This window comes from Mustela nivalis (assembly GCF_964662115.1).
Source record: "Mustela nivalis genome assembly, chromosome: 7".
NCBI classification, from domain to species: Eukaryota; Metazoa; Chordata; class Mammalia; order Carnivora; family Mustelidae; genus Mustela; species Mustela nivalis.
In genome coordinates this window covers 74,604,354-74,613,674 of record NC_139026.1, presented here as the reverse complement: position 1 = coordinate 74,613,674, position 9,321 = coordinate 74,604,354, and the positions used below count along the sequence as shown (strand labels likewise).

General features: G+C 40.0%; 1 long non-coding RNA gene across 1 annotated transcript; it reads left to right on the top strand.

The window, feature by feature from the left end:
• Nucleotides 1–5,368: 5,368 nt before the first annotated feature.
• LOC309870370 lies at nt 5,369–7,135 on the top strand. Its single transcript, XR_014314540.1, has 3 exons — nt 5,369–5,503; nt 6,062–6,154; nt 6,889–7,135. It is a non-coding gene; the product is annotated as an uncharacterized lncRNA (long non-coding RNA).
• Nucleotides 7,136–9,321: the final 2,186 nt, after the last annotated feature.

Sequence of the window (9,321 nt, the reverse complement as noted above, 5' to 3'; positions counted from 1 at the left end):
AATGACTACATTATTCTTAAATCCAAAACCCTGAAAGATCGTAACTATTCAAATAGCCTACTGTTAGCATTCTCTGCAGATTTTGAGATGCTCAGTGGGCTGCACCACTGCAACTTCCTCTAGTGACTATCTCCGTTGCACGTTGGTCCCGGCCCCTGGCTCCTGTCTCATCTAACACTCAGAACCAGGAATCGGATGCTCTGGCAACACCAGGCTGTGTCTCAAAGCCCCTATACACACTGTGGCATGCTTCCCTTCCTGTGCTGGTACTGTCCCCTCTGGCAGGCCGAGTCTGTGGACTGCTCATTCTGCCCTTCGCCCCCTCTCTTTCATCCTCCAGGTGTCACCACATCAACAGTTCCTTAGGCTCCACTGTCCCAGCTCCGGGGAGATAGTCCTCTTTAATGTTCTTTAATACCCTGTGCCTATTCCTGGCTAGATTTGTTACACTGCATTTTATAACAGTTTTCTGTTTGCATCTGTTTCTTCTCAACAAGCCCGTCGAAGGTGGAATTGTCTTGTTTTCATCTGTGATTCCTAGTTTCTAGCACAGTATCTGGAGCATAATATTAAGTCTGGAGGTTTCTTTTGCTGTGGGCTTTTAGGCAGTTTACAATAATGTATACAAGAACGAGAAGATAGCACAATTCTGAGGCAGGGTTAAAAAAAAAGAATTACAAGGGGAGAGAGAGAGAAAGAGAGCGCATGAGCAGTGTGAGAGGCAGAGGAAGAAGCAGACTCCCCACTGTGCAGGGAGCCCCATTCAGGGCTCCATCCAGGGTCCCTGGGATTATGACCTGAGCCGAAGCAGATGCTTAACCTACTGAGTCACCCAGGTGCCCTTGCTTTTATCTTTAAAAGGGTTTTATGTGTCAGGGGCATCTGAGTGGCTCAGTCAGTTAAGCATCTGACTCTTGGTTTTGACTCAGGTCATGATTTCCTGGTTGTGGGATTGACCAGCGTAGGGGTCTTTGCTGAGATGAGTGCAGGGTTGGCTTTAGATTCCTTTTTCTTCTCCCTCTGTCCCTCCTCCCACATGCTCATGCATGCGCACTCTCTCTCAAATATATAAATAAAATCTTAAAAAATTAAAATAAAAGGGTTTTATGTGTCTATATTTTTATCATTAAAATTTGAATGACGTTTCTATTTATTATACAAGTTGAGGCATAGAGGAAAGTTTTTAAGTGACATTTATCTTATTTTCTTAAATTTTATTTATTTATTTGACAGACAGAATCACAAGTAGACAGAGAGGCAGGCAGAGAAGGGGCAGAGGGAAGCAGGCTCCCTGCTGAGCAGAGAGCCCGATGCGGGGCTCAATCCCAGGACTCTGGGATCATGACCTGAGCTGAAGGCAGGGCTTAACCCACTGAGCCATCCAGGCGCCCCAAGTGACATTTAATTTTATTTTGATTTTTTTCACATTTAATTTTAAAATGAGACATTAATAGGGGCGTCTGGGTGGCTCAGTCAGTAAAGCATCCAACTCTTGATTTTGGCTTAGGTCATGATCTCAAGGTTTTGAGATTCAGCCCTGAGTCAGGCTCTGTGCTGGGTGCATAGCCTGCCTAAGATTATCTCTCTCCCTCTCTAAAATAAATAAAAGAAAATAACATAACAAAGTAAAATAAGATGTAAATATATTAATGAGCTTACAACATGTTTAAAATTAACACAGAGGGGCACCTGTGTGGCTTAGTCATTAATCATCTGTCTTCGGCTCAGGTTATGATCCCAGGGTCCTAGGATCCCAGCCCCACATCAGGCTCCCTGCTCAGCCTGCTCTCCCTCTCCCACTCTCCCTGCTTGTGTTGACTCTCTCGCTGTCTCTCTCTGTCAAATAGTCTCTCTCTTTTTTTTTAATAAAGTCTTTTTTAAAAATAAAAAAAATTAGGGGCGCCTGGGTGGCTCAGTGGATTAAGCCGCTGCTCAGGTCATGATCTCAGGGTCCTGGGATCGGGTCCCGCATCGAGCACTCTGCTCAGCAGGGAGCTTGCTTCCCTCTCTCTCTCTCTCTGGCTGCCTCTCTGTCTACTTGTGATTTCTCTCTGTCAAATAAATAAAATCTTAAAAAAAAAAAAAACTTTTAAAAATAAAAAAAATTAAATACAATTAACATTGAGAAAAAAAGTTTTCTTGTAACTCTTTAAATATACAAAATATTTAAGTATAAAATAGGTCTTTTGGGGCACCTGGGTGGCCCAGTTATTAAGTGTCTGTCTTTGGCTCAGGTCATGATCCCAGGGTTCTAGAATAGATCCCTGTGTCGGGCTCCTTGCTCTGTGGGAAGCCTGCTTCTCCCTCTCCTGCTCCCCCTGCTCGTGTTCCCTATCTCACTGTGTCTCTCTCTGTCAAATAAATAAAATCTTTTTTTTTAAAGAATTTTAAAATAAATAAATGAATAAATAAATAATAAAATGGGTCTTTTAACCTAAAAATATGTTCTGTTAATATGAAGTTGAAATAACTTTCAAGAAAAGCCTGCTTGTGTCAGCATACTTCTCTCTCCCATCCCCCCACACTATTATTAGGGAAAGAAACAAAGTGAAATAAAACTTTAAGTCTTAAGTAAGCTCATGATGTCTCCTTGCAAAGTCCTTGGTTAATATGTGTGTTATTTTTGTCTACTGTTAAAAATATCCTGTGCATTGTTCTTAGAGTTATGTAGCTGATTAGAAAGGACCATTTAAGTCTCGGCATGAATTGAAAGCACCAGCTGCCTGCTGTCAGGTGGGAGTCACAATTTCCAGGCAGCCTTCTAGTTCCTCATTGCTATGAGGACTTGCCTGGCAACCGTGAGTGTTTTGTAATGTGAGTGGCAAATACCATGTCATTAGAGCAAACAAGAGATAACCTGAGAAGTGAGTTGTCATCACAGTCTAATTCCCCCCTCCCTTTAAACCCTTCAAAACCTCAGGGTTTTCTCTGTTTCTTAGAGCATTGTTTTTATCCCAAACCAGATTCCTGAATGATCTCATCAACTATGTATCTGTTCTTCTCTGAACCTTAGTAATACAATTTTTTGGTTGCTTTAAAATAAGTTCAATTAAATCTGTCTTCTAGGGACGCCTGGGTGGCTCAGTTGGTTGGACGACTGCCTTCGGCTCAGGTCATGATCCTGGAGTCCCGGGATCGAGTCCCGCATCTGGCTCCCAGCTCCATGGGGAGTCTGCTTCTCTCTCTGACCTTCTCCTCGTTCATGCTCTCTCTCACTGTCTCTCTCTCAAGTAAATAAATAAAATCTTAAAAAAAAAAAATCTGTCTTCTAGGGATGTAAGAATTTGGTTTTCCTCCACATCAGCCAGTTAAATCTATTGGTTTTAACAATGTAAAGTCTGTCCACTATTATCTGAGCAAGAAGTCACACAGGATATTTTTTTTAAATGGTGGTTCTTTCATCATTAGCTCCTATGGGTTCTAGAAATAAGGAAACACACGTCTCAATGTTAGATTCAGATTACCGTGAAACACAAAATATATTCCAAAACAGCCTATTCTGTGGGCTTGAAAAGGGATACAGAATTTACTTCTTATAATAATGCTTATTATGTGTTATACAATGAAAATATCTTATATAGTGTAGCACTTAATAGAATCTCAAACTTTCTCAAGAGAAAATAATGAGATCTTGAGAAAGCTTCATGAAGTCTGACTTCTGTAAACAATTGTGAATAGCTCTTACAATCTAGTGACCTGGAAGGGCATGGTTGTTTACTTTGTGATTTAGGTGAGAATATTAGAAAAAAAATTGTTACTATAATATTTAGAATGTCTACAAAAGATGCTTCATAAAATATTACATTCTTTTTGTTATTTTTTCCACATTTCAGAGGCTGAGAAAAACGTGAAACAGTAAGTCAAAGGAGTGCCTGGGTCAGTTAAACATCTGGCTTGATTTCAGCTCAGGTCATGATTTGGGGGTCGTGAGATCGAGCCCCATGAGATCAAGCAAAGAGCCTGCGTAAATTTCTCTCTGCTTCTCCATCCCCACTCCCACTCCTCCACACGGGCACGTGCACTCATGAGGTCTCTCTCTCAAAAAAGAAAAAAGACAAAATTAATTCATCAGGATTTCTAAAGATTTTAATGTTCTTGCTATTTTGTTTTACATTGAAAACAATTTTTTTCTTTTTTGATCATTACAGCTTTATTTTTTATTGAAAGCAATGTTTAGCATTTTTTATTTTTAAAACTTTAATAAGTAGTACATTTGCCTGCTTCAAAACCATAAGGTATAAATATAATACCCTAAAATGTTCCCTTCCTCATGCCCAGCTTCTTACCACTCCATCTTCCCCAGCTACCACCCATTAGCTCTAAAGATACATTGGCTTTTTCATAGTGTCTCAGTATACATGCAAAGATAAAATATGTTCTTTTTCTCCCTACGTTTTTCTTTTCTTTTTTATTTATTTTTTTAAATTTTATTTTATTTTTTCAGTGTTCCAAGATTCATTGTTTATACACCACAGCCAGTGCTCCATGCAATAGTGCCCTCTTTAATACCCATCACCAGGCTCACCCAACCCTCCATCCTCCTCCCCCACAAAATCCTCTCAGCATTCACAGTCTCTCGGGGTTTGTCTTCCCCTCCGATTTCCCGCAACTCACTTCTCCTCTCCATCTCCCAATGTCCTCCGTGTTATTCCTTATGCTCCACAAGTAAGTGAAACCATATGATAATTGACTCTCTCTGCTTGATTTATTTCACTCAGCATAGTCTCCTCCATGTTGATACAAAAGTTGGATATTCATCCTTCCTGATGGTTGAGTAATACTCTCTTGTGTATATGAACCATATCTTTTTTATTCATTCATCTGTTGAAGGGCATCTTGGCTCCTTCCACAGTTTGGTGACTGTGGCCATTGCTGCTATGAACATTGAGGTACAGATGGTCCTTCTTTTTCCCTCCATTTTTCTGTGGACTATTCTTTTCACTTATCAGTCCATCTTTCTTTATGGCTATTTGGAAAGCATGGTCATCCTTTTACTCTATGGAATAATATTCCACTGAGTGTATAGATATACTTCCAACAGTCCTCTACTGATAGACATTTCAATTGTTTTCTGCCTTGTGCTATTATAAACAATGCCACCAGGCTAAGCTAAAATATACATCATGTCATTCTTATGCGAATATGTAGAATTCATTCCTGAAAACACAACTTCTGAATGTGTCGGAGGCAGGCCCCTGGCCAGGGCGGCCTCCGCCATTAAAAGATGGCACCTGGCTAGTTGCCAGGTTAGGATTGCCTCGTGAGACTAAGCGGAACGCCCTAAGAGGAAGTAAACAGCATTGGTTGCTAGCGAAGTTGTTCGTTTAGGTGCACAGCCTGATTCGCTCCCTCCTGTACCCCGTTCGCTGATTGGTCATGTAAGCGTATATAAGTGTGTAGACTTGCGGAAATAGAGAGAAAGAGAGAGAAAGAAGAGAGAGAAGATGCATCCGAACCAGGGCGTCTTGTCGTCCTTGCGGGGCGAGGGCGATATGAATGAAAGGTATTTGCTTTTAAATTTTGATAATTTGCTCAACTGCCCACCATAGTTTCACTTCATGCTCCAGGCATAGGATTAGAGTGTGTTACCAAACATTTGGATTTCCTCAATTAAGTGAAAAGTTGTATGTCAGCATACCTTTAAAAAAAAAGATTTTATTTATTTGAGAGAGAGAGAGTGAGCCTGAGTGGGAGGAGAGGAAGAGAGAAGAAAGAAGGAGAAGCAGGGAGCCTGATGAGCGGCTCCATCCCAGGACCGCAGGGTCATAACCTGAGCCAAAGGCAGATGCTTAACCAGCTGAGCCACCCAGGTGCCTCTGTCAGCATACTTTCAACTTGTGCTTCTTACATAAGAAGTTGAGAATTTTTTCAAATATTTCATAATAAGGTGCTTCCTTCTAAGTGAGATGTCTATTCTTATCCCTTTATTTTTCAATGGCATTTAAAAATTCAATTTCTAAGAAGTCCTTAGAGGGAGATTCACACTCTGCCTATATTCTGTGTTGATATTTTCCTTCCCATTTATTGTTGCCTTTTGATTTTGCTTATGTTGTTTTTCCAGGCAGGCAGTTCTTTTCTCTGTGGTTGAAGTGAACCAGTCTTTTCTTTAATGACTCCAGATTTGGAGACTTAGAAAGGTCCTTCCAAGTTCAAGGTAATAAAGGAATATACTTCATATGTTTTTTTACAACTTACTATTTTTTTTCTTTTTGCATTTAAAGTTTTCATTCATTTAAAAATTGTCCTGGTTTAGGGTGGAGGCATGTTCAACATCTTTTTTTTTTTCAGTCATGCTATTGGGTTATTCATAATTCTTTCTATTCATTTCAATATCCTTTTCTGAATCATCTCCATAAGGTGTCTTTCAGGCCATAAAGATTTACTGTTCAGAACTGTCATGGAACTTGGGATTTTACCATTCTACTGTTGTATTATGATAATAATGTACCTCTGTAGGGTTTTATAATTTATTTTTAAGTTTATTTTTATTTATTTTTTTTTTAAAGATTTTATTCATTTATTTAACAGAGAGAGATCACAACTAGGCAGAGAGGCAGGCAGAGAGAGAGGAAGGGAAGCAGGCCCCCTGCTGAGCAGAGAGCCCAATGCGGAACTTGATCCCAGGACCCTGAGATCAAGACCCAAGCCCAAGGCAGTGGCTTAACCCACTGAGCCACCCAGGCGCCTTAAGTTTATTTATTTAAGCAATCTCCACACCCAAGCTGGGACTCGAACTCACAATCCGAGATTAAGAGTCACATGCTTCTCCGACTAAACCAGCCAGGCATCCCAGTTTTATAATTTATAAAGTCATCTTCTACAAGCACTCTCATTTATATCTTTATTCACTACATTTTAAAGTAAAGCATCTCTTATTTCTGATCACAGGGATGAAGAGAGAAGGGCCGTGACTCCGCAAGTGTAACATTTGGGCACAGGCATACTTCCTGTACTCAACAGGAAGTACTCAACATACATCTGTTGCACTACTGCACTTCTAAAGGTCTGATTTTCCTGAAGTCATGGACTATGTCTTCTGACTTTCCACAGCAACTAGAAGAGTTATTTAAACTAAACAAGAGTTATTTATACTAAAGAGTTATTTATACTCAATAAACATCTGTTTATTGGCTAATTTATTGTATTATGACTTCCTCTGTGTTAATTCTCTGCTCAATTTTGTTCACATAGACGTGTTTGCTCTAGAACTACATAAAGGGTTCCTACTTTCCTTTGACCTCACAGTCTTCTAAAGAAATGACTAATGTTTCTATGTGGGAGTTTCAATAACAGGAACCAAAAATGAACCAGATTCTAGAATGGAAAATGTAGTGGCTTTCCCCTTAGAAGGTCTGCATTTGACCTAAAAACTTCCTCTAAGGCAGAATCCAGATAAAACTGAAAACATTTATTAGATAGTTACTGGGGGACAGTAATGCCAGGCAACAAAATGGGATCATGGAAAGGATTAGAAATTGTGTGTCAAAATTGGAAGACATTTATTGTTTTTTTCATCTAGCACACATTTCCCCCAGTAGTTATACGGCAATCATAACTTAAATTTCTTCTGGGACCCACCCCTTTCACCTCTCTCAGTTAATGGGCTTTGGCTCCAGAAAAGCCAAGTCATTAGTCAATGAGAGCACTGCACCTCCCAGACCCAGGAGATAGGTTCGGGGAATGTGTATTTCATCAGTGAAATGCAGTGAAATGCAATAAGATCCAAAGAAATATTTTCCTGGAGTTTCTAGGAAAGCACTAGGTACAGTTCTTTACTAGAGCTGAATACAAGAGGATCTGAGATTGGAGTTGCTGTAGACAATTCGCCACAAAACCTGAGAATCTAAATATACAGAAAAGACAAGAATTAAGTGGAGAGTTGGAGAGAAACTTGACAATCCTGGTGACATTTTTTTCTGTTGTTTCTCAACATAGTCTTGCTTATAGGCTTTTCAGTGAGGTAGACAAATAAATTCTCCCTCCTTTTTGTTTTGCTTTAGGCAGCTTGAAGGAGTACCAACTAACCAATAGATCCACAAAATAACTTGGTTGCATTTAGGCAAATCAGATTAGTACTTGGGTCTCAGTTTCTTCTCTGTAAAAGAGCTTGGAATGAGGATACTTCCCATGTTAAAATTATACGAGATAACATTCCATTTTTCAGTACACTATGTCAGTCCCGAAACTGTTACATTTGCATTTGGGCTATTGACCTACGGGATATGGGAATCTCTGTATTAACTACGCAGGTGTTAATCTATTCCCAGAGAATGTTAACAGTTTCATTTTCTGTGTTTCCTCAGAGAATAGTAACTAAGGTGCCCCAGTTGAATATGTGAGGACTCAGTTTTTTTCTTGATTTATTACTATTATTTGTGTGTATCTCAACTAGACAAAAGATTACTTTGCCTATGGTTGATTGGGCCCAGTCAAGTCTTACCCAGTATGTCACTAAGAATGAGCTTTGGCTAGCTGGGAGAGAGAGAGCCAAAATAACAGTGCAAGGAGTGTGTGTCCTTGTAATGTAAAAGCACTGAATAGCTAGTGTAACAGCTCCACAAAAATCAAGGACCCCAGACTTCTTCCAGTTCTTGGCTCCCCATCCCAACAGTTTTGCTTTTCTGCTCTTGGTCCATGATAGCTGATAAATTTAAGATTATGGTCTTTCCATTCTCTTGCCATTAAAATCCTATTTGTCCGTATGATAGTAAGAATATATATTTTTTCCTCCACATCCTTTTTTGGCAAAATAAAAACTTGAGACCTCTACCTCACTCAACACAGGTACTCATTACCCATCCCTGACAAAGTAAACTCTACCCCAGTGTGGGGCTGAAACTCACAACCCCCAGATCAAGAGTCACACGGCACCGACTGAGCCCGTCAGGCACCCCATGAAGTTTAAAAACTTTTAAACTGGTCCCTGAAGTTCAAGCTTAGAAACTACTGGCTTATTGCAAATCCAGCATTCACATAGAAGCTGGAACAATGAATACCTTTTGCAGAAGTGCGGACAATACTGACTCCATCTTTGGCCCTCCATCTTGTTCATGTAGGCTCAATGACCTCTCTTGGGGCTACACATGCCAGGCCCCTTAGAGACTGATATATATACCTCAAAAATGCCCGCCAAGTCCAGAATGGGAGAGGCTTGTTTTGATCTCCTAGGAAATCTGTTAGAGATAACGAAGAAGTCTTTCCTCTTCCTGAAGCACAGGTGGTGTCTGGAGTTCTAATTAAAGCTTAGCTGTCAATTAGGTGTATGGGAACCCTTTGATCTCACTAGTGCTCTTCTGTATATCCCTTGTTCTATAACGTCAG